The sequence below is a fragment of the Cupressus sempervirens genome, chromosome 11 (genome assembly GCF_028749045.1).
Source record: "Cupressus sempervirens isolate cs-2001-9-10 chromosome 11, ASM2874904v1, whole genome shotgun sequence".
Taxonomy (NCBI): Eukaryota; Viridiplantae; Streptophyta; class Pinopsida; order Cupressales; family Cupressaceae; genus Cupressus; species Cupressus sempervirens.
Window position 1 is genome coordinate 30,303,490 of NC_143128.1, and position 22,536 is coordinate 30,326,025.

The window sequence follows — 22,536 nt, forward strand, 5'->3', positions numbered from 1 at the left end:
TCCTAAGCAAGGTTGACAATTGCTCAAGATTTCTCAAGGGTTCACTGTTCCTATCTTGACTTATTATAATTTCATGACTTTAATATCTCTCCTCGGCAACAACGCCAAAATGTTGGGTACAACTAAGGTTCACTGGGATACCCTTTTATGGATATAATTGAATCAAAATTACCCTTACAAATGTCAATCCGAGATTTGTAAACTCGTGAGAGATATAGTGGCTGTTTGCTCAAGGGGTGAAAGTAATAAATCAAGGGTTTTGTGAATGCAAATTACTACTTAGTAATAAATTAAACTACCACACATTTACTGCAAATGAACACAAAGTAATTAAGAATCAAATTACTACAAATGAAATTTAAACACAAAGCAATTAAAAGTCAAACACATCACACATCTGCTACAAAATGAGTTTTAAGATCCAAACAATACTTTTTATAAATGGATTAAATTCATCTAAAGTTCACATCTTTTAACAATTAAACAATGTATTTATTAACACACCTCTAAGTAATTAATCACATTGTTTTAGATAATTATTCTCAATGAATTCTTATTGCAAAATTTGTTGTCTGACTAGAGATTGGTTTAATTAAAGATTATAATCTGCTCAACTGCAACAGGAAGTATGGTAGCGACAGGAGGTTTTTAACTGACTGGTTTCAATACAGTGCAACAAAGAGTATGATGAATGCAGTAGGAAGTATGATAAAGAAGGAAGAGAATAATATGGATGGTGATAGGAGGTTATGAATATTGGGAGTATTTTAGCTCAAGGACTGAACGGATATAGTAAGGGGAATAGAACAAATGATATTGTGAGTATTAAGGATGAATGTAGGTGGTAGGAGGAATGTGGCAAACAATAATAGATTTATGTAATGACAGAATAATATCAAACAATTTCTTTATAACTTATCACAACCAATTACTTCCTCAAACAACTAAATTGATAATCAATCAACAAGCTCTATATTAGATTCAATCAAATATATAGCAGACTTCTTGAAAATGCATACAATTTAAAACTTGAAAGGAACACACGAAATCAAACAATGAAAATACTTACAAAATAAACTGCACTAATCTCACCAAGTTTCCCAAGAGGGGGCCCTCCTCTGCTAGGTAGGGTGAGAACTAATTTAAAACTGGCTGCTACAGGAGTTCTGCGTTCTCAATTCAATATTTCAAAAATGATGCAAAAACAGGGAATTTCATATATTATCCTCATGAGTCTTTTGATTCACATTTGCTAATATAATCTAAACTGTTTAACCATATTGACAACTAACTTGAATGGCCGCTAGCCTATTTCCCAAACATAGACAATAGTTTGTTTTGGCCGTAGGCAATATATAACAATGTATACAATAGTCTAATTATAATAAGATATGGCCAAAGGTGAGCCATTCAAAACTAATTTCTTAGTGTAACAAAACAACAATCTTCAAAACGGATCTTCCAATTGAATGGTTGATTATGCATCCTTAGCTTTCTCAGCTCTTGTAGCAAAAAATAAATAACTTTTAGGAACTATTCTTCCCTCTTTAGAGAAGTACTTAAATATTCTAATTTCCTATCAATAGTTTAGCAAAAAGGGAATTTTATGCCATAGAAGTGGGGAATGTACGAGGCAAAAGATTAACAAAAATAGGGCACTATTAGGACTCATCAAAGGTTCCTAACCTTATATAGATGCTATAGGGACCCCTAAACCATTTCCAAGTGGTTACACATGATTATCCCTAACCAAATTCAAATTATTGCATTTCCCTCCAAAACAGAAATTAACCATTAAGTTTGAAAATTTGAATTTGTACAACTCTAAAACAAGCATTAAATGATCTTTTGGAATCCTATAACCTATCAAATGACATGATGTGACTATGAAAAACTATATGACCCTATAAAATGCCCTTCTTAACCTATGCACTCCCTATTTCTCTTACAATGCAAGAATTTCACAATTTTGTCCTTTTAGGAGTTATTACAAATATATGCTTTTTAAGCATTTAAGCTTTATTTCATGAAAGACCACATCATATCTTCATCCTCCTAGTGCTTTAGTCTTCAAAAGGGTCCCAAGGAGATGCTCTTGCATCATATCAACATGCTCTTGGACTTCAAAATTAGACCAAATTTTTTCTACATTAAATGACTTACACATGCTATCCAATGGAAACACAAAGGATTTGTACTCTACTTGATTCAAGGAGTCACATATGTCAAGGATTTTAAACTCACCTTATGTATCCACTTGTGAAGGGCATATGAAATATGATTTCTCCTCGTTCACAATCTTTTTGTTCATCCAATTAGATTTAACATGTGGTGAAAATCCTTCACATTTCTCAAATAACAAATTAGTTACCAAGTTGAAAATATTGCTATGAAAGTGTTCACATACAATATTCTAATTACCATAATTGTCATTGTCAAATAAGTCATTGGAAAGAATATTGAGTCTATCAAATTCATTATCTTGAGATTTATCAACATAGAAGGCCAAGTCATAATCTGAATCATAAACCTCAACATCATCCTCTCCTTCATATGAATTATCAAACCGAATCACATGTGAATGCAAGCTATTGTTAACAACTCTCCTCAAATTTGATAAAGAAACAAATCTATCATCTTGATCATTGCACATCACTAAAGTATGATCAATACAAGGGATGTTGAAATTAAAATAATATACATCATCATTAGTGCTTTCTTTATCATATGAATTAGAAACAAATCTATCTTCATTATGTGCATTATCACAATCAGACACTTCATATTCATGTTCAATCTTTTCACATCATGCATGTTTATCATGAATGGAAGGAAGATTTGGACATGCATCATAACTCACAACACTAAGATCACTTTTATCTTTATTGAAGATCGCATGTGCTGGTAATAAAAATAATTATTAGATGCATGTCTTTCAAAATCATGAGCCAATAGTGCTAAAATTTCATTAGTACTTTGTATGACTTCATCACAAATTTGTTCCTCTTGGTTGCAATCATAATCTGAATGATATGGAAAACTTGTAACGATAGTATCATTAATGGAATAATCTAAACAATTAGAAGCTTTACTAAAACATCTTTTCTCTTCTCTATATAATACCTCAACATTAGGTACCTTATCATGTTTATTCTCATCACAAGAAGAGTGATCCCTCATGCTGTTACACTTTTATTCCTCATGCATATTATCATTAAAAGGTGAATCAATATCATGTTTGTCTTTAGATTGATAATTATATCAATGTAATTCACTAGACTAAGAATCCTTCTCTTGACAATCATAGGATGTATCACATTCATAAGATCCATCACATTCACTAGGATCTTCAGAAATTTCACCTTCACCATCAGAAGAATCAACATAACATTCATTGTCAATCAAATAACTCTCAATTTTCTTCAATGATTCTTCAATGTGAATAACCCTTTCTAACCTCAATATTTCTGACTAATTAACTAAATTGGGAATGAAAACATCTAAGAAAATAATAGGCCATGAAGTTTTCATAGGTCTTAAAGAAATATGAAGATTCTTAAGTGTTGATTTAAACTTTAGGTACTTGAGAATATAATTTAGACTTTGATAATATCCTATTGTATTCCTTTTGAAGATGATAATCTGATCACAGAGTTCCTTTTTCAATCTTGCAATATCTTCACAAATACTTTCATAATTGTGTAAACCATTTTCAAATATGAGATATGAATCCATTTTAAAACTATACCTCTTTCTTCTAGTGCTAGAGATACCAAATAGAGGCACTACTTTTCTATCACTTAATTCTAATGGAAAGAAAACTCATGAAAATTAAAATACCCCAAGTGTTGATGTTAAAACTTCATCTGCTGATTGGGCATCATTGTAGGCATGAAACTCCCTCATATGATATATGAAAACCATGTAGAGTTGCCACCTACTTGAAAAGAGGACTATAAAATCATTGATGTGATTTTCCTTTTAGCACCTCAAGCTCATAAAACAATAGATGCATACAACACTTTAACTCTCTAATCAAGAACCTATAACTTCGCTTTTCAAGAACAACTCACAATAGCTTCATATCTACTCATTGAATATTGAAATTATTTTAAATATTTTATAAGAAATTGATTAGGGACTAGTACATAGATCTTTAGAGTCACCACTCACACTTGTGAGACAAGATTTTGAAACATAATTTATTACTTGACAAATTTGAATCAAACATTCAACTTGTGAGGAACTTGCAAATCATCAAACCACTCTCGGAGATTTACAAACTTGGAAAAGAGGAAAAATACATCTAATTATTCTTGACTATGAATTTTACAATAGTGCCTTGAAAAAACTAAATTGATTGATGATTAGCTTACTTTGGTTGTAGCACACAATTTTCATCCAACTCTCAAAACTATTGTTGTCATGAATAAAACATTATTGGGAGACATGGATCTTCAACAATAAAATGAAACAATCATCACAACATTACTGATGTAGCATACCTTTTTATGCCTTCTTGTCACATTGAATCTCTTTTTAGATTCTCAAGGTTTTTCTACTAGAGAGATTCAATACATCCCTAGTAGAGTCACCATTTTTTTTGTGACTCAGATGGGAAAAACACAACTAAAATACATGACTAAAAATGCAAAGATTATACCAGAGATTCTAGTACTTTTAATAATGAATTTCTTCACATATTCCCTAGTAGAGTCACCATTATTTTGGCTCTTGATTTAACAAAGATTTTAGCTACCAGAAAGCTAAGAAAAAGTTGAATCTAAGGGAAGCTATCTCCTATGATAGACACAATTTGTATGGAACCCAAGCCAACTATAAGGCTAAACTTTTTCTGTACTTTAGGTTCTTTGAGACCTAGGTGGATAGATCTCAGATTCATCTATATGGTACTAGTTACTAAAACATAAATGTGAATCTATATTAAGAAAATGAAAATCCCAAAACCTTCTATGCTTATGAAATGATAATGATATGCAATAGATAATAACATAACCTATGAGAGTCATAAGCTGATGTAAGAGCATCTTGGGTGTAAGAGAAATGTTGCATCACCAAAAAATATTTTATTTTTAGTCTTTTCTATTTTAATAAGGACTAGAATATAGGGTGGTTACTATTTATGGAAACTTGGTATTTTTAGTAAGTTTGTCATATGAGCTCAAAATGTTCTCATTTTCTATAGCAAGGTTCATTTTAGAGTTATAAGCCTACCATAAAAATATCATTGCTCCAACTTAAGTATTGGAGAAGTTATTGCAGATTTTTGGTGAAAAAAATTGTAGACAAATCTTTTGGATCATAATTGGAGGCCTTAGATTGCCTAGATGAGGTTTGAAAACTCAAAAAAAGGGTGTTAGCATAGTTTCAAGCCTATAGATCAAGAGCTAGCATTTTTAAAAAGTGGCTATAATAGCCAATCAGAGCAACAGTTCTTGAGTTATGGCCTTTCAAAGTTGGGCTACTTGAAATATCTAAAATAATTGTCAAAGATGTATTTGGACAACTCTATATGTATTCTTAGGGTTTGTTAGCCCTAGGTATTAAGTTTTAATGTCTAGAACCTTCCCAGGTGACATAAAACTGTCTATTTAAGAAAGGCTCGAACACTATCTAGAACAACTCTGGGTGATAGTTCTTATCTTGTATTGCAAATTATTGTAATGAAGACACTAATGTGGGTTAGCATATTGTACTGGAATTTTTTTTAATACCACATTTGCAGTTCAAATAAGAAATCCATATTTTGTTCTCACATTTGGTGTTGTTCCTTTGTTTTTGCTATGGCTTATGGTATTAAGGGGAGCACCCTTCATCAAATCGTATCAGAGTTAGAGTTCTTAAGTGTGTGGACAAATTGTTGACTATGAGGTAGTTCATACTAGGACCATGGTTTGGGTTGAGCATGTAGACAGATCATCAATTGTGAGGTAGTTTACACTAGGTTTTTAGCAAAAGCACAAAAATGTCTCTACAAAGAGAACATGGTGGAAGAGCTATAGGTGTTACACCTAAGGGTTTCCAAGTCCTCAAAAGACAAATGAAAGCATTGGAAGAACAAATGTGCAAAGGATAAATCTTCTTGTAAGAGATTAACATGAGGATGAGGACGAAGTAGACAAAAATGTTGAAGCAGAGGCAATTCTAAACCCAAAGGAAGAAAGGCTTTTTAGGGCCATCTCCAAGATTGGAAAAAAACCTAAGTTTGAAGTTCTCACATTTTTGGAAAATCTTAACCCAAAGGAGTTGAATGATTGGATCAATGAATTGGAGGAGTAATTTGAGTATGAAGATATTGAGGATCCTGATAGGGTTAAGTTTGTGAAGGAAAAACTAAAGGGACATGCAAAGATCTGGTGGTAGGAGGTTCAGTTGGAGACAAATAGAAAGTGAAAGGAAAAAATCACCAGATGGGAATGGATGATAGCTAAACTAAAGGGACAATTCATTGTCATAGATTATGAGCTTGATCTATCAAAGAAAATGCAAGGGTTAAAGCAAGTGGGAAAATTAGTTCAAGAGTATATTGAGGAGTTCTATCGAGTTCTCATTAGAATCATCCATGCAAAAGAAGATAAAGAGAAAGTCACCCATTATCTTAATGGGTCAAGGCCAAGTATTTAGGATGAGTTGAGTCTAGTTCAAATGAGAAGTATTGAGGAGGCATACCAATTTTTCCTAAGAGTTGAAGAGAAATTGATATAGAAGTTGTAAGGAAGCTCAGGTGCAGAAACAGCTTCCTACACTAATCTCATAAGGAAAGTATGATGAAAATCCTATTAAAATCTTCTACACTTATAGATTCAATATCATGTAAACAACAATATTGTAGCCAACCATGCATACAGAAAATAGATAGAGAAAGGAACAGATAACAAGGATTTTCTGGTGGGTAAAAACCTTTCGGTAAAACAATCCCACCCCTTTAGAACCTGCACAATGTATTATCTTCAACATGAGGTTACAATACAATTGCAATGCAACTTGAACATCAAAAATAGAAGACTCTAGTAGCTACTCGTAGTACCAACAATACACCTTTTTTGCAACCCTAAAAATGCTTATAAAATATGCTTCACTTTAGGGCTACTCCCAAAAGGTAAACCATATTAGGGTTTTACCATTCTCCAAGAAAATAGGAACCCCAAAATTTTTTTTGAGGCAATGCCCCAAACCCCACTATTGGGGTAGAGTACACAGTACTCAAAAATCTTAGTTGCCACATGTCTTCACCTGTCATTGAATCTTCCTAACATAGCTCTTACGTGTCATAGGAATTCATCATAACCATTTTAGTCATGATCTCCTTACACACAATTCAAGATGTCGACACATCAACATTATTTGCAAGAAATACATTTTACAAAACAAATAATAAGAATAGGAATTATACAAGGTTGAGACACCTTATTCCTAATAGAAGTTCAATAATAAGAATGGTGTTAGAGGTCATAGTGGAAGATTTGGTGAATGATCTTATGGTGGTTGTAATGATGATCAAAAGAATAAGGATGAGATTGAAAGTAGTAGTTAGAACCAAAGGGGAAACAATTCTAATCATTCCATGATCAAAACAATAGAGATTAGATAGGAAGAGGCAGAAAACAAGGATCTATAAGAGGAGGCTTTCATGGGAAATGTTTTCACTATAGAGAAGAAGGACATAGAGCATCTTAATGTACCCAATGCCAAGGAAGGATAGATCAAAGAACAAAAGGTCAAGCTACAGTTGCACATGTTGATGAAGATGTCCGATCATCACATTCTGAAGATGTTGAAAGAGGAGAAGTCCTAGTTAATAGAAGAGTCCTGCTGAGTGGTGAGAATGAACTTGATTAAAGAAGGAGCTTCTCTTGCACAAGGTGCATATGTAAAGACAAGTGTTGTGATGTGATCATTGATGGTGGAAGTATTGAAAATCTAGTGTCAAAAATGATGGTCAACAAGTTGAAGCTAAAGAGGTAGAAACACCTTCATCCATACCATATTGCTTGCGTGCAAGATGACCACAAGGTCATGTTATATGAGTAGTGCTCAATGAAGTTCAAGATTGGAAGCTACCAAGATGAGGTACTTTGTGATATCATACCTATGGACATATGTCATATGTTGTTGGGTAGGATGTGGTAGTTTGACAGGCATGTTGTACATGATGGGTGAGAAAATACCTACACTTTGACCGAGGATGGAGTGAAACATAAGTTGAAACCATTGATGGATAAAGAAGAAAAGGTACGTAGTGGTGCTAGAATATGCTTTGTTGATGGACAATAGTTTCTCAAAGGTACAAATTGTGAGGATATGTGTTTTTCTATAATTTCAAAAGATAGTAAAGAAAAAGTAGAGAAGGTACCTCAAAAAGTTGCAAATATGTTGGGAGAGTTTTCTAATAATGTATTAGATAATGTACTTGATGGATTGCCCCCAACAAATAAGATCAATCACTAGATAGATTTGGTTCTAGGAGCCAGTTTTCCAAAAAAGGCAGCACACATAATGACACCAACCGAAAGTGAAGAGTTGAATAGGCAAGTTCATGAGTCATTGTAGAAGGGGTTGATTTGAGAGAGTTTGAGTCCATGTGTTGTAAAAATTGTATTAGCACCAAAGAATGGAAAATGGATGATGTGTACAAATTCCCATGCTATCAATAAGATCGCAATTAAGTATAGATTTTCATTTCCAAGGATGGATGATATTATGGACTATTTGAGTGGAGATAAGTATTTCACAAAGATAGATCTAAAGAGTGGATACCATCAGATTTGTATCAGAGAAGGTGATGAGTGAAAGACTGCTTTCAAGACAAAAGAAGGTCTGTACGAGTGGCTAGTCATGCCTTTTGGGCTAACCAATACACTGAGCACTTTCATGAGGCTCTTGAATGAGGTATTGAAGGAATTTCTGAGTAAGTTTGTCATTGTTTACCTAGATGATATATTGATCTTTAGTGTGAAATTGGAGGAGCACTTGATTCATATTTGTAAGGTGTTTGATAAATTGAGGGAAGAAAAGTTGTTGATAAGCCTAAAAAGTTGCAATTTTGTAAACGAGTTGGTGTACCTTGGATTTGTAGTCTTAGCAGAAGGTCTAAAAATGGATCCAGAGAAAGTGAAGGCTATCCTTGAATGACCTACTCTAATGAGTGTGATAGAGGTAAGATCTTTTCATGGACTAGCTTGTTTTTATAAAAAATTCATAAGAGGTTTTAATAGTATTTGTGGATCCTTGAATAGAACAATGAGAGGGGTTAGGAAATAATTCAAGTGAACTATAGGAGTAGATAAGAGTTTTAATTTATTGAAATAAAAAGTTACTGACTAGCTTATTTTAGCACTTCCATATTTTAACAACGTCTTTCAAGTAGATTGTGATGCTAGTGGTACTACAATAGGAGTTGTTATGAGCCAAGAAGGTAGACTTGTTGCTTACTTTAGTGAGAAATGGAATGATGCAAAAAGAAAATATTATGTTTATGATCAGGAACTTTATGCTATAGTCCAAGAATTGAAGAAGTGGAGATTCCATCTTCTTCCTAAGGATTTTTTTTTGTATACTTATCATCAAGCTTTGCAATATTTGAATAGTCAAGGAAAATTAAACCAAAGGCAATTGAAGTTTGTTGAATTTTCATAGAGTTATACATTTTTTTTAAAACATAGTAGTGGGAAGTCTAATAGAGCTATAGATGCTCTTAGTAGATGATAACTTTTGTTGATAGAAATGTAGATAGAGGTGGTCCAGTTGAAAAAGCTCAGTACTTTATATCTAGATTATCCTAATTTTGGTGAAGCATGAAAGTCTTGTACATAACCTGTTATACTTCACAGGAAAAAGTGGTTGGATTTCATGATCTAGGATAGTATTTTGTTTAGATGAAGCTAGTTGTGCATTCCTAAAAGTTCAATGAGAGAAAATCTCATCAAGGAGAAGCATCGTGGAGGATTGGCTAGACATTTTGGTAGAGATAAAACCATAGTTTTTTTACTAAGAATTATTACTGGCCATAGTTGTAGCAAGATGTGAAGAAGTTTATAAAAATTTGTAGATTATGTTAGATGGCGAAAGCAGTGAAGCAAAATACAGGGTTATATCAGCCAGTACCTATACCAGAGAAGCCATGGGAGGATATCAACAAGGATTTTGTTCTTGGATTACTGAGGACATAGCAAGGGCATGATTCTATTTTTGTAGTGGTTGACAAGTTTTCAAAGGTGGCACATTTTATTCCTTGCAAGAAGGCTAGTGATGGTGTTCATGCAGTAGAGTTGTTTTTCAAAAAAGTGGTGAGACTACATGTTTTTTTGAAGAGGATAGTTTTAGATCAAGATACTAAATTTGTTGGGTATTTCTAACATACATTATGGAAGAAGTTGAAGACATATTTGAAGTTTAGTTCATCACATCATCCACAGACTAATGGATAGATAGAAGTTGTGAATCACAGTTTGGGAAACTTGTTGAGATGTTTGGTTGGAGACAAGCCAAAAGAATTGGATATGATTTTACCATCGGAAAAATTTGTATATAATAATTTTGTCAATAAATCTACTAGTAAATCACCATTCCAGATTGTATATGGGAGTAGTCCCATATATTCTTCTAAATTGAGGTAGTTGGATAAAGGAGAGATAAGTAGTGCTGAATTAGAAGAATTTTTTGAACATTTGAAGAACATCTAGTAGTAGGTGAGGAAGCACATTATAAAGATGAATACATAGTATAAGGATAAGGAAAACATGAAAAGGAGGTATAAGGAATTTCATATTGGAGATAAAATCATGGTTCATTTGAGAAAGGAACATTTTCCAGTGGGTAGATATAATAAGCTGATGATGAAAAAGCTTTGGACTGTGCAAGATAGTGAAAAGGCATGAATCTAGAAATGCTTATGAAGTGGAGTTGGCTATTGAATTGAATATTTCACCAATATTTAATATTTCAAATTTGATAGAGTATTATGAAGGAGGTGATGGAGATGAAGTTATAGAAGCACAATAGAGTATTCCAATAGCTAGTTTGGCTACAAAGGAGATTGAGGAGATACTAGACAATCATGTTGGCAAAAGTACAAGGAACAAAACTTATGAGGAATATCTGGTCAAATGGTAAGGGAGGCTAGTAGAGGATTCATTTTGGCTATCAAAGGAGGAGGTTAATCACATTGGTTTTCCTCTGAACACTTGAGATGTGACATAGTCACTTCTCAAATTACCTCAGGTGTCTAATGCAGGAGCATCATGGGTGTAAGAACAATCTTGCATCACCCAAAAATATTTTATTTTTAGTCTTTTCTATTTTAATAAGGACTAGTAGATAGGGTGGTTACTATTTATGGAAACTTCCTATTTTTAGTAAGCTTTTCATATGAGCTCAAAATGTTCTCATTTTCTATAGGAAGGTTCATTTTAGAGTTATAAGCCTACCATAAAAATCTCATTGATCCAGCTTAAGCATCAGAGAAGTTATTATAGATTTTCAATAGAAACATTTGTAGAAAAATCTTTAGGCTCACTGTTGGAGGCCTTAGAGTTCTCGGATGAGGTCTAAAAACTCAACGGAAGGGTGCCACCATAATTTCAAGCTTGTAGATCAAGAGCTAGCATTTTCAAAAAGTGGTTATAATAGCCAATCAAAGTAATGGTTCATGAGTTATGGCCTTTCAAAGTTGGGCTACCCAAAATATCTAAAATAATTGTCAAAGATGTATTTGGCCGACTCTATATGTATTGTTGGGGTTTGTTGACCCTAGGTATTAAGTTTCAATGTCTAGAACCCTCCTAGGCAACATAACATTGCCTATTTAAGAAGGACCCAAACATTGTCTAGAACAACTCTAGGTTATAGTTCACAACTTGTCTTGCAAACTATTGTAATGAAGGCACCCATATGGGTTAACATATTGTGCTTGTGAATTTTTTAATTTTGTATTGTGGTGCAAATAAGAAGTCCATAATTTATTCTCACATTTGGTGTTATTTCTTTGTTTTTGTTATGGTTTATGGTATTGAGGGGAGCACCCTTCATCACAAGCTAAGTGTAGGTATCCGTTTCAGCTCTACAACATGAAGTGAAAATGATTTTGATTAATTGACTAACATCAACATAACCCACATATGAAACAAAAATATACTTGGAGATCCTATGACTAATCAGTGCCCTATCCATTGGGCATTCCACAAATCACAACATACATTAGCTGTTAGATCTATCCCTTCACTTTGTGAATCATACATCTATGTTCAAACTAAATCTCATACTCATACTATCCTTCTCATGATATCTACAACCTCTTTGGAGAAATATTATATATGGTATCAAAAAGTTGCCCAAACCTTCACTAGATTAATTTGGAGGCAAAATAATACTACTAGGAAAAATGTTACCAAGATTTTCCCCTACCCAAATGGCAGATTTGCAAGAAGGAGTCTCTAACTATCATCATTAAAACTCAAAAAACTAGGAGGAAAAATTATTTGGATGAAATCTACTTGGAAAAATCCTTGAATAACTTTTTACTATGGATACCTACATGCATCTGGACTAAAAATTTGGAAATTTCACTTCGAGATCTTTTTGATGATATATAATAGTCCTACCTTTTCTTAAAAATTAGGCCAAAGACCCTCGTATGAAATCCAAGCATACCATATGACTAAATGTGTAGACCATTCTCAAAAAAGTTAAAACTATTATAAAGTTACCACTTTATAATATCTACACAAATATTTTAATATATGGGGCCCTACTCAAGATTTAAAAAATTCTTTAATTCTCATTTTGTGTCCTCATTTAAAATGAATACATACTTTAAAAAAAATCTCCAAACCTTGGACTTCCCTTCCAATTTTGGCTTGGTCAAACTAGTCGACTGCCACATGTCACTATTTGATTGGCTACTCTAATCCAATTATTGCTTAGTTAATAACCTGTCAGCACCCCTAGGTAGCCTACCAAATCAGCACCACATGGTGCTCAGTGATTGGTTGATGGATCCATGTTAACATGTCACTCACTAGGTTCCAACTAGGTGCTCCTACCACATGGAAATATCTTGTTGCATCATGATATCATCATCATCGCATTGTGGGATAGTGAGATTGTGCTATGTGTGATTTACCGATGCTACTATTCTTGCATCCGATTGCCATGTGTTAGCCTCTAGTTTGTTGATGTCACCATGTCATCGACCACCTAGATGCCATGTCTCCATCTTCTTGTTTGATACCTAGACCCTCTATGCCACATGGAAATATCTCACTTTTCTACATCTCTAACACCATTTTTTCATGATAAAACATGATCGTGCCTTGTGGCGCCCTGGTCTCCATCACCACTATGGGTCCTGCCTTATTTTGCATGCCAAGTGTTGCACTCTCCTTCATTTTTTGATTTTTCTACATCATCATCATTCATCATGCTAGTTGTTCAAAAAAAATTTTTGCAACTTGAGCTAGCTTCAATAGGCCCCATTTGTGGAGTTTCCTTCTCTTATAAAAAAACTATGTTCTTTAGACACTTTCTATCAAAGTTTTTCTTATTAAAAATACCAAGAAACACATCTTCCACTTGAATGTGGGATAACATATAAGTGTATTTATTCTTAATTATCATAAGTTATCCTTCATGCAATACCTCAAATGTGTAGTGTATCATCCCATAATTTTCTCTATGTGATTATTTCCATAATGATAGAATGCAAACCCAACATTAATATGGATAACATTGTAATTTAAAAAGTACTGCTAAAATAGAAATAGCTATTACTAATTTTATGTTCATCCTTTGCACACATGGTTACTTCATCTATATCTTAGAAAATCCCAATCAAACACTTGTCCTCCTCCAATTTCAAATCTAATTTTCTTAGCTCAAAAATTTCATCTATTTGTTGTGATACCATAGGAAGAACTAATAAAACATTGGGCATATTGGGTAGATTACCTTACAACTAGTGAATTGGGTTCATTTTATTCTATTCATGAAGAATGTGCAACACATTATTTTTATTTCTTGAGAAAGGGATTTGATGAAAATTTTAGAAAATAGTCTTTTAGTTGATTTAACTAATTAGCATAACCCAATAGTGTAGACCCATGCTTGTGATCCATCTCCACTCACTTTGACTTCTTCTCCCTTGAATACACATTTTCTTGGAAATACAATGTGTCCTTTATTAAAAATTTGTTTTGTTACTATCTGATGGATGAAAGGACTTGAACATTTGTGTTCAGATAGAATCAAACAAAAAGAAAAAAATCTAGCAATAAACACGTTCGCCTTCTGACCCCTTACCAAAACTACAAGAACAAACTTTTTCTTTTTTCCTTTCCACACTCACATACAAGATGTCAAGACTACATCTTCACCATCGCATATCATATTTGGAAAAAACCTTTTTTTTTCAAATCAATGATTAGGTTGAAGGTATCCTAATAGTGATTTACAATTTCCACCTAGATTTTAATTCCAGTTACTCTTTTATCTACATATTCCATGCATCAACACCTCCTATCCTCTAATAATTATTGCCAATCACAACAGTTGAGACAATCACTAGATTCTTCTAGCTTCAGTTGCATTCATGGTACAAGACTGGGATCCAATTAAGATGTGTGTATTTTTATATTGAAACCATTGATTAACCAATGGAGTGTACAATTTAGGCATATATTTTCAGACCAATTTGGTCAATATGGTGAATATTGAAATAATTATTTTTCTCTCTTTCCAATTTGATTAGTTTTTTTTCCACATGATTCACAAGACACTTGAAAGATAGAGACCCTAATTTGTGTAAATGGAGCCTCTCATGCATACACATAGAGTCAAATACAATAACCATGAACCATCCAAAATAACATGTATTTTATAAGTTGCAACTAGTTGTATGGGAACTAGAAATAAGGAAAGAATGCTTTGGTTTAAAAATAATTAGCAGTAAATAAATCCATATGTTTGCTTGTGTTTCTAGTGAGTATCTTGAGCAATAATTTCAATGAATAAGAAAATATAACATTTTGGATTGCCTCCTCCAAACATAATCCAATGCTTGTTATTCTTTAATTTTTATTGTTTTCTTGCTGACACTATATGCATATCAAGAAGATAATACTTAATATGAGACTCTCTTCTTTGCTTAAAATCATGACAAGAGTGACAAACATTTTCATTTAAGGTTAAAATCCACTCTATAAATGAATAGTTCATAACACCACTTTATGAGAAAGGGTATTAGATAGCAATCCCAACAAGTATGAACATCTACCTTAACCAATATGTTAAATTCCACACTCTGTTGTTTATTGTGTGCATAATTTCATATCTAGCTTGAGCTCAAACTAAAAATTTCACATTAGACTATTATAATCATCAAAAGAATTCTAATTTCTTTTAAATTATCTTCAAGCCCCACAATGTCTTATCAGTCTACTGAAGTCTGTTAAACCCCAAAGTGGGTTAGGCTAATTGTTTTCAAAAACTCAAACATCTAACCCTTGAAACTGACCCATTGAGATTATTATACTAATTGGATTCAAAATTAATCAATGTTTGAAACTCTAAAACTTATCTTTAACCTTTTCAGAAAACTACAAATTTTGTATCAAGAGGCTTCTCAGTTGGCTTTACAAATTGGAAAAAAAAAAAACTAAGCTCTGAAACCTTGCATTTATGTTCTCTGGTGTACACTCTTTTAGTTTACCAAACATCACCTTGTGATGATTATCCACTCATAAGGTATTGAATGAAAAAATTCTCTTTTCAATTTATCCTACAAATGACATGTTAGACAATAATAAAGTGCATCTAGTTTTGATTTTGAAAATTAGTCAAATGACCACTTGGGGAGAGAAAATTTGGGGCATAGTTTCACTTTGGTATGTAGAATATGAAGGTATAATTTTGGCTCATGAAAATAAACATGGCATATTTGGAAAGCATGCAATTTTGGCTCTTGGGATTTGTAGAACTAGACAACATGTTAGGTTAGAGATTTTTGCAAACAGAATGGACCTAAGAAAGCATGAAAATGAACTTTTGAAAACTCAAAAATTGGTACATTTGACTTGTTTTGTATCTATAATCTAGGGGTACAATTGGTTTGGCTTCATCTATCATGGTTTTGAAATTATAACATTATTGATTAACAATTTGTTCTCCTATTAGGGTTTATAACATGACTCTTTTTAATGACCAATATTTGGAGAAACAAAAGGATGTCACCAAAAAATGGGTTAGTGTATGTGTTATATCACTAACCTCTGAATTACAAGGTACAACTCCCTTTAGTTTGAAATGGTATACAATGAACTAATGTCTTTATTTGATAATAATTTTAAAGGATAAGCACTTGACCTGAGAGAAAAAGAGGCTACTAACCAAATTTCTTCTAGACATAGAAAAATTCAGGAAAAATTGAATTTGGATAACTCACAACCCCTAATGGAATGTTTTTTATAAGTTATCTTAAAGCTCTAGCATATAACTTCTAATTAGAAACTATTTTAACTTCTACAATAATGACTACTAATTCTAATGATGTAGATACAATAGGAAGGTGCAATAAAAGAACCACATGTGAAAGGTAAATATAATTACCTATGTTGCAATAACCATAATAGAATGGAATCTAAGAGAAAATCATAGTACCAAATATGATTTTCTTTTATCCCTCAATGCAAACCTAATCTAACATATGATTGGAACAACAAACATGAAAGCCAAACCAAGGTAAATGGAATTACCAACTCTTCACTGCCAATTTTGTTGACCCTTTCATTATCATCATAAATTACATTTATAGTTTTATTGTTAAACGCATCCATCACTAGGAATCCAACAATCATATTATTACAAATATTTAATTTGAGAAAGTTAGGAATAAAATCCCAAATTCAGAGGTAGGTTAATCCATTAATATCTTTTTTGACACTAAGATTTGGTCCTATAATGACCTTGTAGACACCTAGCAAACACTTGGATTTCTATAACTAAAATGAACCAAAAAAAAATCTCAATTCCCTATGTGCTCCTGTGAAAATACAAAACTAAAGTAGGTAACCCCTATATAATAGCTAGTTAAGAAGGTTTTTCTTTCATGTAGTTTTCTTTTGTTTTGATGCTCACTTTCGTAGTTAGTTGTTGCCACTCTCCTAGATTAATTTGTTCTTTTTATTGCCAAATTTTTACCTTGTTTTATAGAACTCGAGATTACTAGGTCCTTTTAAGCATTGTCATGCTTAAATCCCCAAATAGAGCCAAGTATTGCCATAATTGTAGTTTCCCTATTTTTTAAACTTCTAGGATTAGGGTTGAGTCAATTTGATGTCATGTCTACGTCTAGATTTCACTTAAGGAGCTTCTCCTCTTATCTATGCCTTTGTGTGCACCGAGGTGGGCATTCAAAAGAAATCTAATGCATTCATTCATATTAGGTGATTAGGAAAGGGAGGGTACATCTATGCATTTTCTAGATGAGAGGAAGGTTTTTTTGAAATCCTAATGCTTTGACTAAGTGTTCATGGTGAAGATAGGATTCTTTTGAAATGAAGATCACACTTATATTTAGAGAAAAGAGAAGAAGAGAACATCGAGATCAAGGCCAAAGGATATGATGCAGATCATGGAAACAAGTTAGAACGAAGAACATTTGAATTTGATGTAGATGAAGAGCTCAAATATCCAACAATGATGGAAAAAGCTAGTCAAAGATGGTGAAAGACCCTGTTGAAATGCAATTGATAGTGCAAATTAAATTTGAACATCCACATTTGCAAGTTGAAAATTCAAATGCTCCAAACAACATGTCACGGCAGTCAGATGGGGATCAAACTAATGGATGGTTTTTTAAGATGGAATTATAAGTGCCCTTGGTAAAGCATTAATAGTCATGCACATTTGATGATTCCCATCACCTCACATAGATCAAATGTGAGGTCTTTAATTCTCATGGTGTCATGGGAGCTATTGATCTTCATTTAAACATAAGGCTATGGGTCCAGTCTAGTAACACATCTTGACCATCCAACAAAGTTTAGATCAATGACTCTAAATGAACTTCAAGCCAATTTTGGGCAACAATCATCTTGTATTCATGAATTCTCTAGAAGGAGGACATGTGGCATACTTGACATTAAATCTATTATGACAGAAAGCCATTGATCTCATTTGTTCATAAATGGTAGGCCCACCCAAGTATAATTACACATTGTTCAATCAACAAAGATCAAATGGCCTTAGTCATGTTTAGGGCCTAAATGTTGAAGGCTAAAAGGTTTTGGAGAAAGTATACAAAATAATGACACTTGTCCACACTCATATCCATTTTGAGTCAAAATTAAAAGGATTAGAGGATATCAGGGTTGTCCATTTTTTTCAAAAGAGAAAAGGAAATGCATGGGTTAGTTAAAACAAAATGTTTAATCTCAACCATTGATTTGACATGAGCTAGATCCATACTCATAATTAAAAGATCAATTATCTATTAGAATATAAAAATAAGGTTTTGGCACCAACATAGGATTTTCATAGGAACACATAGGGAATTGAGGTTTTTCGTTGGTTCTCTTTAGTTACAGAAATCCAAGCATCTGCTAGATGTCTGTAGAGTCATCATAGGACTAGGGCTTAACATCAAGAAATATATGAACATATTAATCTACCTATGAATTTGGAATGTTATTCCTAACTTTCTCAAATTAAGTATTTTTAATAATATGACTATTAGATTCCTAGTGATGGATGAGCTTAACAGTGAAACTATAAATGTAATTTCTAAAGATAATGAAAGGGTAAAAAAAATTGATAGCGAAGACTTTTCAATTCCATTTACCTTTATTTGGATTTCATGTTTATTGTTCCAATCATAGGTTATATTAAGTTTGCATTGAGTACTAAATGAAAATCATATTTGCTACTGTGATTTTCTCTTAGATTCTATTCCATTATGGTGATTGCATCATAGTTAATCCTATTTACCTTCCATGTTTGGTTCTTTTTCTACACCTCTCGATTGTATCTACATCATTAGAATTAGTAGTCATGATTGTAGAAGTTAAAATAGTTGCTAATTAGAAGTTAGATGCTAGAGCTTTAAGATAACTCATAACAAACATTCCATTGGGGATTGTGAGTTATCTAAATCTATTTTTTCCTAAATCATTTGTGTCTACAAGAAATTTGGTTAGTAGCCTCTTTTTCTCTCAGGTCAAGAGCTTATCCTTTAAAATAATGATCAAATAAAGACATCAATTAATTGTATATAATTTTAAAATAAAGGAAGTTGTATCTTGTAATTTAGAGGGCAAGGATATAACACATACATTGACCCATTTTTTGGTGACATCCTTTTGTTTCTCCAAATATTGGGCATTAAAAAGATTGAGGTTATAAACCCTAACAAGAGAACAAACTATTAACCAATAAACATCCTGAATAAGGCTACCAATCAATCTACACGTTAGACTACTAATAAAACTTTAGAAATTGCATTTGGAACTGCATTTGAAAACTAGCCAATTGGATTCATCATAAGCTCAAATTTGAAACATAACAAGTCTCTGACCCCCAAAATGAAATGGAAAAATAATTTTCTCAATATGGTCAACTAGGTCAAACTTTCAATGAGTCAAACAAGGCTTCCCATAATTTTGAACAATGGAAATCAACATAATAATGATAGTGAAAACCATTATGAGTTAGCATATGTCTAGCTCACTCAGATAGTGAAGACAATTTTTTTGTGTCTATCAAGCATTCTTGTGTTTGCCTAGTTTAGAAGATAGTGTCTACCGAGTTTACTCAGGAATCAAAGGAAAGTCTATAGAAGATGACTGTTAACCAAGATCACTCGGTTAATGAAGGAAATATTAGATGGAACTAGTGCTAACCAAGATCACTTTTTTACCAAAGAAATTTTCCAATTTACAATTTTAACTGAGCTTCACTTTATCAACATAGGGAAATCATTTTTGAGTTAATGTCTACTGAGCTGAGTTGGCTAATGAAGGATTTTCTTATTTTGGTGTATTGAGTTTAATTAACTTATCTATTAATTCTAGCTGACTGAGATGATGAATGTTAATTATTCCAAGTTGTATTCTAGCCAATTTGACAATGTAAGTGATATAAGTAGAAGGTCAAGTTGTGGGACATAGTGTGCAAAGAAGTAATGTAAATCCATTGAAGATATGATAAATTCTTAGGAGAAGAAAATCTAGAGATAAATGTGTTTGAGGAGCTAAAATGATACATTCGATCAAGAAGGATCATGTACAAGCCAGAATAGAGATCTGCAATCAGCAATTTAGTTACATCTAAATTAAGTCATTTCATTATTACTATCTAACCATCATAGCAATGATGTAAGTCTCTTAACAAAGTTGTCTGAACAATGATTTGTAAATACTCTAACAAGGTGGTAGTTCTGTTGAATTTTTTAAAGACCTCTAATAAGGAAACTCCTAATAGGGTGATTAAATCCTCTAACAAATTCACACCTAACAGTGTGTTTTGTAACCTTTAATAGGGTTGGCACCTAACAAGACTCACTCTAGAAGGGTGAAAATTAGGAACTAGTTGCAATTGGTACTTTTTCTCAAACTAGGTTTCCATGTTAAATTTTGGTGTCAAATATGTTCATGCTATTTCTTTTATTCTTGCAATTAAGTTAAAGTAATGATAATCACTGATAACATGTTAAGATCTATAAAAGCTAATTCATTACCAAGTATATTCAATATTTACTAAGTTATAATATTTTATGTGTATTTGTCAAGCATCAACAATATTTAGCTTTCAGAGTTTATTTTTTACTGACATCTAAGTGATCAAGGATTTATTTTTGTAGCAACTGATTCACCCCTCCCCTCTTAGTTACTCTTATATTTCCAACAATTGGCATTAAAGCTATTGGTACTTGCAGAAAAGGTTTTAAGGACCTAAGCTAAAGATTAGGATGTCTTACAAAAGAGAGATTCCTAAGCTGAATAGAGAAAATTTTGTAGCATGGCAAGGGCTTATGAGTTACATCTAGCTATGATAAGTGATTCAAGTTGCAAATATCTTGATATTGAATACAAAACTCCCACTGGAACACTATCAGTTGAAGATATTGATGAAAAGAAGAATCATAACATCATGATGATTGATATTGCATATGCTCTCAGATATGTTGAATGTGATGAGGTAAAAGACTATAAAACTACTCATGAAATGTGGACCAAACTAAAAGATATCTATGGAGGAGATGACAATGTAAGAAGAGTCAAAGCAGAAAGTCTCAAAGGACAATTTGACCAAAATGAGAATGAAAGAAGATGAAAACATTGTAAAATATGCTAAAAGAATCAAGGCCAATGTAAGTGCAATCAAAGCATCTAGAGGAGACATTGAGGACAAAATTTTTATAAGAAAAGTACTCAGAACTATTTTTTCTATTTATGCAATTAGAGTGTCTTCTACTCAAGAAATGAGATGTGATCCAAATAACAAAATAACCTTGGATGCTCTAGTTGGAAGACTGGTAGCTTTTGAATTAGACAACTATGATAACTATATTCCTATTTCCAAAAATATTAAGTCTACATTTGAAGCCAAACTCTCACTTAAGGAAAAGAGCAAGAAATCAAAGGCCAATCAATCAAGAAGTGAAGAAGAAACTGAACAAAGTTCTAACAATGATCTTGAAATTGTTGAAGCCCTACTTGCAAAGAAATATTCTAAGGGCAAAGGAAAGTACAAAGGTAAAATTCCTCTAATCTACTTTTCTTGTGAAGAAGTTGTTCATATTGCTACTAGGTGTCCAAATAGAGAAAGCAAGGATGAGAATAAAAGCCACTAGCACAAAGGCAAGAAGTAATTATAAAATCTAAAGGACAAAGGTAAGAAATCTTGTTTTATTACTAAAGATTCTAAAAATAGTGAAGATGAAATAGTGTATATTGCTGTAAAAGATGAATTTGATGATAAAGGAAATAAGATGAGACCTATCTCTCATGTTAGCAAAAATGATAATGGATTATTGATAGTGGATGTTCACAGCATGTGATTGGAGATAAAACAAAATTTGAACATTTTGAACATTATGATGGTGGTATTGTAAGATTTGGAAATAATGAACCTTGCCGCATAAAAGGAAAAATTCATATCTCATTAACCAATGAAATTATATGTGACAATGCCTATTGGGTTGAAGGACTAAAACATAATCTATTGAGTGTGGTATAGTTGAACAACATTGGATTCAAGGTAGAATTCATGAATGGCAAGACAAAACTACTAGATGACAAAGGAAATCTGGTTGGATCTAGCAAGCCAAAAAAGGTAATCTATTTTATCTTCATCTCAGTGAATGTTTATGTTTTATTACTCAAGTAGAAGAAAGCTGGTTATGGCACAAAAGACTATGTCATTTAAACTTTGATAATTTATTTAAGATAAGAAAACATAGAAGAGTAAGAGACATTCCTCATTTGAAGAAACCTGATATGGGTTTATGCAAGAACTGTCAAATTG